Raw genomic sequence first — 14,049 nt, 5'->3', positions numbered from 1 at the left:
CTCCTTGCATGCTGGAGATGCTTAACCCTACCCAGTCCCTTCGTGAGGGGATCTGCCGGGTTCTCATCCGATGATACCCTCTTTGCCACGAGGAGTCCTTCTTCTATACGATGTCTGATGAAATGGTATTTTCTGTCAATGTGTCTGGATCTCCCGTGATCCCTTGGTTCCTTTGCTAAGGCAACTGCACTTTCACTATCACAGAAAATCTCTATGGGATCCATTATAGCTGGTACAACTCCAAGGTCTCCAATGAAGTTCTTTAGCCATATAGCCTCCTTTGCTGCCTCGCTTGCCGCTATATACTCTGATTCGCAAGTTGAATCAGCCACTGTCTCCTGCTTGGAACTTTTCCAAGAGATTGCTCCTCCATTTAATGTAAAGACCGAGCCCGACTGAGAGCGGAAATTATCCCTATCAGTCTGGAAGCTAGCATCACTATACCCTACAACTCTCAAGTCATTACTCCCACCAAGGGTAAGGACCCAGTCCTTAGTCCTCCGCAGGTACTTGAGAATATTCTTTACCGCTGTCCAGTGAGCCTTACCAGGGTTCCCCTGATACCTGCTAACCATGCTTAAAGCAAAGGCTACATCAGGACGAGTGCAGGTCATAGCATACATGATCGAGCCTACTGTAGAAGCATAAGGTACTCGACTCATTTCTGCTATCTCAACCTCTGTACTCGGGCTCTGAGTCTTACTCAGTCTAGCGTTACTCTGGATGCGTAACTCTCCTTTCTTGGAATCTTGCATGATGAACCTCTTCAGCACCTTCTCCAAGTATGTACTCTGACTAAGCCCAATTAGTCTTTTACTCCGGTCTCTCAGAATCCTTATCCCTAGAATATAGGCAGCTTCTCCAAGGTCCTTCATAGCGAAGCACTTCCCAAGCCAGGACTTCACTTCCTGCAAGGTTGGGATGTCATTTCCTATGAGTAGTATGTCATCCACATACAATACCAAAAAGCTAACTATACTCCCACTAGCCTTGACATATACACAAGATTCATCTTCACTCCTCGAAAAGCCAAACTCTTTGACTTTCTCATCAAAGCAAAGATTCCATCTGCGAGGTCCTTGCTTTAATCCATAGATGGATTTCTCAAGCTTACACACTCTATTAGGGTGTTCTGTACTTACAAAACCTTCTGGCTGGTTCATGTAAACATCCTCAGCCAACTTTCCATTGAAGAAAGCGGTTTTGACATCCATTTGCCATATTTCATAGTCATGAAATGCAGCTATGGCTAACAATACTCTAATAGACTTAATCTTGGCCACTGGTGAAAAAGTCTCATCATAATCAACTCCTGGAGTTTGAGAAAATCCCTTTGCAACCAGTCGTGCCTTATAAGTGTGTACATTACCATCCATGTCGGTCTTCTTCTTGAAGATCCACTTGCACCCAACTGTCTTACGACCTGGTACATTGTCAACCAAGTCCCAGACCTGATTGTCATACATGGACTGGATCTCGTTGTCCATTGCCTCTTTCCATTTAGCAGACTCAGGGCCTGCCATGGCTTCCGCATAGCTGTTAGGTTCATCCAGACTTACCAATGTCCCATCACTGATAAGTGTCTCACCTTCCGCAGTAATATGGAAACCATAGTAATGCTCAGGTACATTCCTAATCCTTGTGGAACGACTCAGAGGTACAATTGGAGGTATAATTGGATCAACAGAAGTTTCCTCCTCAAGTTGACTGCTAGGGTTTGAGGTTCCTTCACCAGTTGACTCTTGAATTTATTCAAGGTCAATTTGCCTCCCACTGTTTCCTTGGCCTATGAACTCTCTCTCTCTCTCGAAAGACAGCCCTCCTTGCTACAAAGACCACATTCTCACTAGGTCTGTAGAAGAGGTAACCAAAGGATTTTTGTGGGTAGCCGATGAAAATACACCTCTCACTTCGAGGTTCGAGCTTGTCGTGAGTTTCGCGTCTCACGAAAGCCTCGCAACCTCAAATCTTGATGTGGGCTAGACTAGGAACTTTTCCAGTCCACATCTCGTGAGGTGTTTTGGCAACCTTCTTTGTAGGGACCAGATTAAGGATATGGGCGGCAGTCTCTAAGGCATACCCCCAAAATGAGATTGGTAGCGAAGCTCGACTCATCATGGAACAAACCATGTCCAACAAGGTTCGATTACGCCTCTCAGCCACACCATTCAACTGCGGTGTCCTGGGAGGTGTCAATTGTGAGACAATCCCACATTCCCTAAGATAGTCGAGGAACTCTAAACTAAGATACTCACCACCACGATCGGATCGAAGCATCTTAATGTTCCTACCCAATTGATTCTCGACCTCCTGTTTAAACTCTTTAAATCTTTCAAAAGTCTCTGACTTATGCTTGTTTAAGTAGACATATCCATATCTACTGTAATCATCAGTAAAACTCAGATAATAACGATTAGCATCCCTTGTGGCATGTTTGAAGGGTCCACACACATCCGTGTGTACAAGATCCAACAAACCTTCACCCCTAACACAAGAACCTGTGAAGGGTGACTTTGTCATTTTTCCAAGTAAGCATGATTCACAACTATCATCTGACTTTAGGTCAAATGATTCCAAAACTCCATCCTTTTGGAGTTGGCCTATGCGTTTCTTGCTTACATGTCCAAGACGACAATGCCATAAAGATGCTTTATCCAAGTTATTATCATTTGTAGAATCAATACACAACACATTATTTCCTAAATTATCTACAACAGACACAGCTTCATACACACCATCACAAGGTAATGCTTTAAAATACAACACATTATTAAAGAAAGCATTTATTCCACCAATTTCATTATCAAAGGAAAAGGTAAAACCTTGTTTGTACAAAGCATGAAAGGAAATAACATTTCTTGCCATTTCTGGCGAATAACAACATTTATTCAAATCTAAAGTAAACCCACTACTAAGCAACAAAGTATAAACTCCAATCTTGGTGACAGGTGAAACTTTCCTATTCCCCATGATCAAGTTTATCTTTCCATGCTCCACATTCTCACTTCTTCTTAGTCCCTGCAATTCAGAACAAATATGAATACCGCAACCGGTATCAAGGATCCAAGAGTTAGAATAGAGTGAATGATTAGATAAGATAGTGTAAATACCTGCATGGTTGGGTTTCACTTTCCCATCCTTCAAATCTTGCTGGTACTTTGGGCAGTTCCGCTTCCAGTGCGCCTTTTCATGGAAATAGAAGCATTCAGCCTCTTTGGGATCAGAAGAAGGTGTAACGAAACTTTTCTTGGTTCCGCTAGAAGAGGAGCCATCAAGAGTCTTACCCTTGGTACCCTTCGAAGGGGTCTTCCTCTTCTTACCTTTCCCTTTCCCGATTGCCAGGACAGTTGTGGAGTTTGGAGTAGGAGTAGAAGTGGTAACAACCGACTTACCTTTAAGACCTGATTCTGCGGTCTTAAGGAGTCCCTGAAGTTTGCTGAGGGTGACTTCTTCCTTGTTCATGTGGTATGTCATGCGGAATTGATCATAACACGATGGTAAGGAGTGCAAAATGATATCTATTGCTAACTCCTCTGGGAAGTTCACATTCAGCTTCATCAGACGGTCCACATACCTTTGCATTTTCTGCATGTGGCCAGTGATGGGTTCACCATCTTTCATTCGGGTTGTTATCATGGAGGAGATGATTTCATATCACTCTTGACGAGCACTCTGATGGTAGCGGTCCATCAAATCCTGGTGCATCTCAAAAGGATAGTAGTCCTCATAGGACTTTTGGAGCTCGGCTGTCATAGTGGCCATCATGATGCATGCCACTTTTGTAGCATCCCTTTCATGTGCCTCATATTCAGCAAACTCCTCAGGAGTAGCAGTTGGCTTAGGCACCTTAAGCTCCTTGTCAAGAACATATTCCTTGTTCTCGTATCGAGTGACCATCCTGATGTTTCTGATCCAGTCAGTAAAGTTGGATCCATCAAAGATGACTCTCCCACAAAGGTTCATGAGAGAGAAGGAGCCAGTAGGGTTCGAGCCAGGAGTAGCATTGTTGGAAGACATCTGAAAGGAAGAAAACAAGTTTAGTTTAGATATAGAAATAGTCCTTAATAAAACACCCAAATGTAATATTAAGGCTAGAATCCAATCACAATATATTAAAACTTAGAAGAGGGATGCCGTAATCCAAGCTATAATATATTTGAAAGGTAGGTGAATGACGATTCACCAATTTCCACCATGAAAACGAAATATAAATTATTAGGTTTTATTTGGTTTTTCAGAAATTCCTAGATTCTTTAGAGATTCATTGAACTTTTTTTCAATGGCATGTTTCAATCTCGAGTGTGCCCTTCATGTTTTGTGACTGGGATACCGAGGATCACAAAACAAGGTGTGAAGTAACCATGCAAATTACTTGGTACCCTTAATGTTTTTCACTTAATCGATGTGCCGGTAAACCACACGTGCTCCACCGACCCTATGAAAAACCTTAAGTCACCCTTTGCCTACCTTGTTAAGTCCAAGTTAGTGTGCCGGTAAACCACACACGCTCCACCAACGACTTAAACAAAGTGCAAAGTGTAATTTCATGGATTAGCACCTTATTCACATTTTTCCTAAAGTAACTAAGATTGGGAATTTATAAAACATTTAGTTACTTTATAATAATCATTATACTTTTTAATGAGAATTTTAAGTCACTGTCCTACCCGTTCGGCTAACGACCCTCCACCAGTCAAGGAAGCGGTGGGTAAGAGTGGACACCCATTAAGCTGCCATTTTATAGGTAACAACCTTATACCCCCCTTATAGACCGGCTTCGTGAATGAGGCCTACTAACGGTAAAACGACTTGATCTTATACATATATATATATATATATATATATATATATATATATTATTAAACTTATAATATTATAAAGTATAAGGGTTGAATTTTAACATTTAAAATTCTAGGGGTTGGAACTAAAGTTAATTAGGTGACTTTACATGTTCCAAAACTTGAGGGCAAGTTTTGTAACTTAACAAAACTCTTCAATTCATAACTTATGAGTTATTAAATGAAGACTCTTCATTTTTGTAACTTGTGTGTTCTTTTAATGGTATTAACACAAAGAGACTTTTGGTTATCCATAACTTGATGACAAGTTATGGACTCCATTAAAACACATAAAGATCATGAATTCAGCATTAAACAAATTTAACATGTAATTCCTATGATCTATCAAGAACTCATAAGAACATGAATTAATCATATCAAAATTTCAAGAACATATGAACACGAATAATCATGTAATTTTGATATTAGCCATTGTAAATGGATTAGAACAAACATTACACCATCTAAAACAAGTTTAATAACACCAAAACAGTTTAGGGTAATGTTTCTAGTCCATTTCCAGCAGCAAAAGTCGAAAATCTGCATTCTGAGGCTCCTACTCGTCGAGTGCACGAACCTACTCGTCGAGTAGGATGAGTTTTCACATGAACTCGGCGAGTCCCCCCATGGACTCGGCGAGTTCATCATGCAGACAGCAAAAAATCGACTTTTTTTTTCCAATTTTGCATCAAGTATCAAACAAGCAAACCTGGCTCTGATACCACTGAAGGGTTTTGAGCAATTCTAACACTCCTAAGTGTACATGCAACCCTAGAAAACCTTGGATCTATGTTTGTCTAAGATACATGCAAAATACTTTTTCCAATGTTCATAAACCTATCTAGCATACATGGGGAACTTTATAATATAAAAGATAGCTAGAAATACATACCTTGTAGTTGTTATGATTCCTTGAAACCTTGAGAGCCTAGCACCCCAAGTGTGATGCCTCAAATGCTTCACACAACACCAAGTACACTTGGAATAAACTCTAAGAGAATAAGAACACTTGGATTTTCGGCTAGTCCTCTTTGATTCACTCTAGTGGCCGAAAATGGTGAATAATAGCTTCTTTATATAGTATGTTACAATTAGGGTTACACCATGTAAACCCTAATTGTCATGACCTTTCATTTCCATGACCCATGGGTTATGTTACCCCCATGGTTCATCCATGGAGCATCTTATGGGTTTAACCCAACTTGATAATCCATGGAGCCTTGGCCCACTATATAAGTTATGGATGATTGACACAATCAACCCATATATTTAATTAGTCTTCTTTTGATCACATAATTAATTCTAAATTAATTATTGATCAATACTAACTAAATATAATTATTCTTATTATTAATATATTAGAACTTATAATATATTCATAAACCATAAGTGTCTTATTTCTCTCATTTAGTCTATCCAAGTACATGATGCCATGCAACCCAAATGGACCATGCCGGGTCGGGTCAAGTACATACCAGAAATAGTTATGGACTTAGACACCTTATCCAACAGGGTGTCACCTACCTCGGCCCAGCATATTGACGATCTGCATTTACAACCATAAAGAGCCTCGAAAGGAGCAACCTTGATGCTCGTGTGATAACTATTGTTATATGAGAGTTTGATCAGAGGCAAGTGGGCATCCCATGACTTGCTGAAGTCAATCACGCAAGCTCGGAGCATGTCCTCCAGTGTCTGGATGGTACGCTCGCTCTGACCATCCGTCTGTATAGATTGCCAGAATCTTGAAGTGAACCTACTATCTCGATCCGAGATAATAGACAATGGCACTCCATGGAGTCTCATGATCTCTTTGATGTATATTCGGGTCAACTTTTCCATTTTGTAGGATTCTTTTATTGGTAGGAAATGAGCAGATTTTGTTAACCTATCGACGATTACCAGATAGCATCCAATCTGTCTACTGTCTTTGGTAATTTGGTCATGAAGTCCATGGTTATCCTTTCCCATTTCCACTCGGGTATCGCTGGCTGTTGCAATAATCCCGAGGGCTTTTGGTATTCCACTTTCACCTTGGCGCAAGTAGGACACTTGCCCACGTAAGTGACTATCTCTGCCTTCATATTTGGCCACCAATAATGTTGTTTGATATCCAAATACATTTTATCTGACCCCGGATGAATAGAGTATCGCGTCTTGTGGGCTTCATGTATGACTACTTCTCTGAATTCCCCAATCTTAGGAACCCAGATTCTGTTCATGAAGTAGTGAGTTCCGTCCTCTTTAACTTCAAATCCCTTATCCATTCCACACAGTGATTCACTAGCGACATTCTCCGGTTTCAATGCGTCCAATTGGGCTTCCTTGATCTGTGAGGTTAGATGAGATTGGATGGTGATTGATAGAGTTTTCACGTGACGACTTGAATACTCCTTTCGGCCCAGGGCATCGGCTACCACGTTAGCCTTGCCTGGATGGTACTTGATCTCACACTCGTAATCATTTAGCAGCTCAACCCATCTCTGCTGCCTCATGTTTAGTTCCTTTTGATTTAAAATGTGCTGGAGGCTTTTATGATCGGTGAAAATGGTGCACTTGGTACCATAAATGTAGTGCGTCTAAATCTTCAAGGCGAAGACCACCGCTCCCAGCTCGAGATCATGGGTGGTGTAATTCACTTCATGAGTTTTTAGTTGCCTGGACGCATACGCAATTACCTTCCCGCGTTGCATAAGGACACAACCTAAACCTTGATTCGAAGCATCACAGTAGACTACGAAGTCTTTAGTTCCCTCCGGTAAGGATAGCACTGGTGCACTACAGAGGGCTTGCTTCAAGGTTTGGAAGGCAATCTCTTGCTTCTCAATCCAGTTGAAAGGTACGCCTTGTTGTGTCAATGTGGTGAGGGGTTTGGATATCTTGGAAAAGTTCTGAATGAACCTTCGGTAGTAGCCTGCAAGACCCAAGAATTGGAGAATTTCCATTGGTGTTGTCGGATTTGCCCAGCCTTTAATGACTTTGACCTTGGAAGGATCTACATGAATTCCTTCCTTGCTGACAACATGACCCAAGAAATTTACACCGCGGATCCAAAACTCACATTTGGAGAGTTTCGCATACAACTTTTCAGACCGTAGGGTCTCTAAGATTTTTCAGAGATGTTAGCTATGCTCTTCTTCGCTTCGAGAGTATACGAGAATATCATCGATGAAAACGATCACGAAATTGTCAAGGAATAGGCGGCAGACTCGATTCATGAGGTCCATAAATGCAGCGAGGGCATTTGTTAGACCGAAGGGCATCACGACAAATTCGTAATGACCGTAGCGAGTTTGGAAAGCAGTCTTAGGAATGTCCTCATCTCGGACTTTGAGTTGATGATAACCGGATCTCAGATCTATCTTCGAAAAGTAACTAGCCCCTTGAAGCTGGTCAAATAGATCATCGATTTGTGGAAGGGGATACCGGTTTTTAATGGTGAGCTTATTTAGTTCCCTATAGTCAATGCACATCCTGAAGGATTCGTCTCTCTTTTTAACGAAAAGAACCGGAGCTCCCCCATGAAGAGAAGCTTGGTATTATGAATCCTTTATCCAGGAGTTCACTCAGTTGGCTTGATAATTCTTGCATTTCAGTGGGAGCCAACCTATAGGGTGATTTGGCGATCGGAGTGGCTCCAGGCACGAGGTCGTTTCAGAATTCGACTTGCCTTTCTGAAGGTATTCATGGAAGATCTTCAGGAAATACGTCTGGAAAGTCGCACGCCGCTGGGATGTTATGAATGTTTTGTTGGATAAGGTGTCTAAGTCCATAACTATTTCTGGTATGTACTTGACCTGACCCGGCATGGTCCATTTGGGTTGCATGGCATCATGCATTTGGATAGACTAAATGAGAGAAATAACACTTGGGGTTTATTAATATATTATAAGTTCTAATATATTAATAATATTATTTAATTAGTATTGATCAAGAATTAATCTAGAATTAATTAAGTGATCAAAAGGAGACTAATTAAACATATGGGTTGATTATGTAAATCATCCATACTTGCATAGTGGGCTAGATGCTCCATGGATTATCAAGTTGGGCTAAGGTCCATAGGATGCTCCATGGATGCTCCATGGGAGTTACAAACCCATGGGTCATGGAAATGAAGAGCCATGTTACATTAGGGTTTACATGGTGTAACCTTAAGTGTAACACACTATATAAAGAACATAACATCCACCAAAATCGGCTACAAGAAGTTGCAAGAGGGCTAGGCCGAATTTAGAAGTGTTCTACATTCTCTAAAAGTCATTCCAAAGCACTTGGTGTTGTGTGAAACATTTGAGGCATCACACTTGGGGTGCTAGGCTCTCAAGGTTTTTCAAGGAATCAAATTAACTACAAGGTATGTAATTCTAGCCATCTTTTCTGTTTAAAGTTCCCCATGTATGCTAGATAGGATTATGAACCTTGGAAAAAAGTATTTTGCATGTATTTTATACAAACATAGATCCAAGGTTTTCTAGGGTTGCATGTACACTTAGGAGTGTTAGAAATGCTCAAAACCCTTCACTGGTATCAGAGCCTAGGCTCGTTTGTTGATACTTGATGCAAAATAGTGAAAAAAGTCGATTTTCTTGCTGTCTGCACAGGTGACTCGCCGAGTCCACGGGGGGACTCGACGAGTCCAAGCGTATCTTCAACCAACTCGGCGAGTCAGTTGTTGCACTCGACGAGTTGGCCAGCCAGAGTGCAGATTTTCGATTTTTGCTGCTGAAAATGGAGTAGAAACATTATCCTAAACTGTTTTGGTGTTTTAAAACTTGTTTTAGATGGTGTAATGATTGTTGTAATCCATTTACAATGGCTAATATCAAAATTACATGATTATATGTGTTCATATGTTCTTGAAATTTTGATATGATTATTCATGTTCTTATGAATTCTTGATAGATCATAGGAATTACTTGTTTAATGTTGAATTCATGATCTTTATGTGTTTTAATGGAGTCCATAACTTGTCCTCAAGTTATGGATAACCAAAAGTCTCTTTGTATTAAAGCCATTAAAAAGAACACATAAGTTACAAAAAAATGAAGACTCTTCATTTTAATTACTCATAAGTTATGAATTGAAAGGTTTTGTAACGTTACAAAACTTGCCCTCAAGTTTTGGAACATGTAAATACATCTAGTAAACTTTAGTTCCAACCCCTAGAATTTTAAAAGTTAAAATTCAACCCTTATACTTTATAATATTATAAGTTAATATATATATATATATATATATATATATATATATATATATATATATATATGTATAAGATCAAAGTCGTTTTACCGTTAGTAGGCCTCATTCACGAAGCCGGTCTATAAGGGGGGTATAAGGTTGTTGCCTATAAAATGGCAGCTTAATGGGTGTCCACTCTCACCCACCGCTTCCTTGACTGGTGGAGGGTCGTTAGCCGAACGGGTAGGACAATGACTTAAAATTCTCATTAAAAGTATAATGATTATTATAAAGTAACTAAATGTTTTTATAAATTCCCAATCTTAGTTACTTTAGGAAAATGTGAATAAGGTGCTAACCCATGAAATTACACTTTGCACTTTGATTAAGTCGTTGGTGGAGCGTGTGTGGTTAACCGACACACTAACTTGGACTTAACAAGGTAGGCAAAGGGTGACTTAAGGTTTTTCATAGGTCGGTAGAGCGTGTGTGGTTAACCGGCACATCGATTAAATGAAAAAACATTAAGGGTACCAAGTAATTTGCATGGTTACTTCACACCTTGTTTTGTGATCCTCGGTATCCCAGTCACAAAACATGAAGGGCACACTCGAGATTGAAACATGCCATTGAAAAGTTCAATGAATCTCAAAATAATCTAGGAGTTTCTAAAACCAAATAAAACCTAATAATTCATATATTTCGTTTTTCATGGTGGAAATTGGTGAATCGTCATTCACCTACCTTTCAAATATGCTTTACTTAGATTACGGCATCCCTCTTCTAAGTTATAATATATTGTGATTGGATCCTAGCCTTAATATTACATTTGGGTGTTTTATTAAGGACTATCTTTATATCTAAACTAAAATTGTCTTTTTCTTCTTTTTCAGATGTCTTCCAACAATGTTGCTCCTGGCTCAAACCCTACCGGCTCCTTCTCTCTCATGAATCTTTGTGGGAGAGTCATCTTTGATGGATCCAACTTTACAGATTGGATCAGGAACATCAGGATGGTCACTCGGTATGAAAACAAAGAATATGTTCTCGACAAGGAGCTTAAGGTACCCGAGCCAACTGCTACTCCTGAGGAGCTTGCTGAATATGAGGCACATGAAAGAGATGCTACCAAAGTGGCATGCATCATGATGGCCACTATGACGGCCGAGCTCCAAAAGTCCTATGAGGACTACTATCCTTTTGAGATGCACCAGGATTTGATGGACCGCTACCAGTAGAGTGCTCGTCAAGAGCGATATGAAATCATCTCCTCCATGATAACAACCAGGATGAAGGATGGTGAACCCATCACGGGCCACATGCAGAAAATGCAAAGGTATGTGGACCGTTTGCTAAAACTTAATGTGAACTTTCCCGAGGAGTTAGCAATAGATATCAGTTTGCACTCCTTACCATCGTGTTATGATCAATTCCGCATGACATACCACATGAAAAAGGAAGAAGTCACCCTCAGCAAACTTCAAGGACTCCTAAAGACTGCAGAATCAGGTCTTAAAGGTAAGTCGGTTGTTACCACTCCAACTCCTACTCCAAACTCTGCACATATCCTAGCAATCGGGAAAGGGAGAGGGAAAAAGAGGAAGAACCCTTCGAAGGGTACCAAGGGTAAGACCCTTGATGGCTCCTCTACAAGCGGAACCAAGAAAGGTTTCGTCACTCCTTCTTCTGACCCAACAGAGGTTGAATGCTTCTATTGCCATGAAAAGGCGCACTGGAAGCGGAACTGCCCAAAGTACCAGTAAGATTTGAAGGATGGGAAAGTAAAACCCAACCATGCAGGTATTTACACTATATTATCTAATAACTCACCCTATTTTAACTCTTGGGTCCTTGATACCGGCTGCGGTATTCATATTTGTTCTGATTTGCAGGGAATAAGAATAAGTGAGAATGTGGAGTATGGAAAGATAAACTTGATCATGGGGAATAGGAAAGCTTCACATGTCACTAAGATTGGAGTTTATACTTTGTTGCTAAGTAGTGGGTTTACTTTAGATTTGAATAAATGTTGTTACTCGCCTGAAATGGCAAGAAATGTTATTTCCTTTCATGCTTTGTACGAACAAGGGTTTACCTTTTCTTTTGATAATGAAGTTGGTGGAATAAATGCTTTCTTTAATAATGTGTTGTATTTTAAAGCATTACCTTGTGATGGTGTGTATGAAGCTGTGTCTGTTGTAGATAACTTAGGAAATAATGTGTTGTGTATTGATTCTACTAATGATAATAACTTGGATAAAGCATCATTATGGCATTGTCGTCTTGGACATGTAAGCAAGAAACGCATAGGCCAACTCCAAAAGGATGGAGTCTTGGAGTCATTTGACCTAAAGTCAGATGATAGTTGTGAATCATGCTTACTTGGAAAAATGACAAAGTCACCATTCACAAGTTCTTGTGTTAGGGGTGAAGGTTTGTTGGATCTGGTACACACGGATGTGTGTGGACCCTTCAAAACTGCCACAAAGGATGCTAATCGTTATTATGTGACTTTTACAGATGATTATAGTAGATATGGATATGTCTACTTAATCAAGCATAAGTCAGAGACTTTCGATAAGTTTAAAGAGTTTAAACAGGAAGTAGAGAATTAATTGGGCAGGAACATTAAGATGCTTCAATCCGATCGTGGTGGTGAGTGTCTTAGTACAGAGTTCCTCGACTATCTTAAGGAATGTGGGGTTGTCTCACAATTGACACCTCCCAGGACACCACAGTTGAATGGTGTGGCTGAGAGGCGTAATCGAACCTTGTTAGACATGGTTCGTTCCATGATGAGTCGAGCTTCGCTACCAATCTCATTCTGGGGGTATGCCTTCGAGACTGCTGCCCATATCCTTAATCTGGTCCCTACAATGAAGGTTGCCAAAACACCTCACGAGATGTGGACTCGAAAAGTTCCTAATCTAGCCCACATCAATATTTGGGTTTGCGAAGCTTTCATGAGACGCGAGACTCACGATAAGCTCGAACCTCGAAGTGAGAGGTGTATTTAATCGGCTACCCACATAAATCCTTTGGTTACCTCTTCTACAGACCTAGTGAGAATGTGGTCTTTGTAGCAAGGAGGGGTGTCTTTCGAGAGAGAGAGAGAGTTCATAAGCCAAGGAAACAGTGGGAGGCAAATTGACCTTGAAGAAATTCAAGAGTCAAGTGGTGAAGGAACCTCAAACCCTAGCAGTCAACTTGAGGAGGAAACTCCTGTTGATCCAATTGACAAGTCTGTACCTCTGAGGCGTTTCACAAGGGTTAGGAATGCACCTGAGCACTACTATGGTTTCCATATTACTGCGGAAGGTGAGACACTTATCAGTGATGAGACACTGGTAAGTCTGGATGAACCTAACAGCTATGCGGAAGCCATGACAGGCCCCGAGTCTACTAAATGGAAAGAGGCAATGGACAGCGAGATACAGTCCATGTATGACAATCAAGTTTTGAACTTGGTTGACAATGTACCAGGTCGTAACACAGTTGGGTGCAAATGGATCTTCAAGAAGAAGACCAACATGGATGGTAATGTACACACTTATAAGGCGCGACTGGTGGCAAAGGGCTTTTCTCAAACTCTAGGAGTTGATTTTGATGAGGCCTTTTAACCAGTAGCCAAGATTAAGTCTATTAGGGTATTGTTAGCCATTTCTGCATTTCATGACTATGAAATATGGCAAATGGATGTCAAAACCGCTTTCCTTAATGGAAAGTTGGCTGAGGATGTTTACATGTGTCAGCCAGAGGGTTTTTTCAGTACAGAGTACCCTAACAGAGTGTGTAAGCTTGAGAAATCCATCTATAGATTGAAACAAGCACCTCGCAGATGGAAACTTTGTTTCGATGAGAAACTCAAAGAGTTTGGCTTTTCGAGGTGTGAAGATGAATCTTGTGTATATGTCAAGGCTAGTGGGAGTATAGTTAGCTTTCTGGTACTGTATGTGGATGACATACTACTCATAGGAAATGACATCCCAACCCTGCAGGAAGTGAAGTCCTGGCTTGGGAAGTGTTTCGC

Source organism: Lactuca virosa, chromosome 9 (genome assembly GCF_052849685.1).
Source record: "Lactuca virosa cultivar CGN04683 chromosome 9, Lactuca_virosa_CGN04683_v6, whole genome shotgun sequence".
Taxonomy (NCBI): domain Eukaryota; kingdom Viridiplantae; phylum Streptophyta; class Magnoliopsida; order Asterales; family Asteraceae; genus Lactuca; species Lactuca virosa.
Note: the sequence above shows the minus strand (reverse complement) of the source record.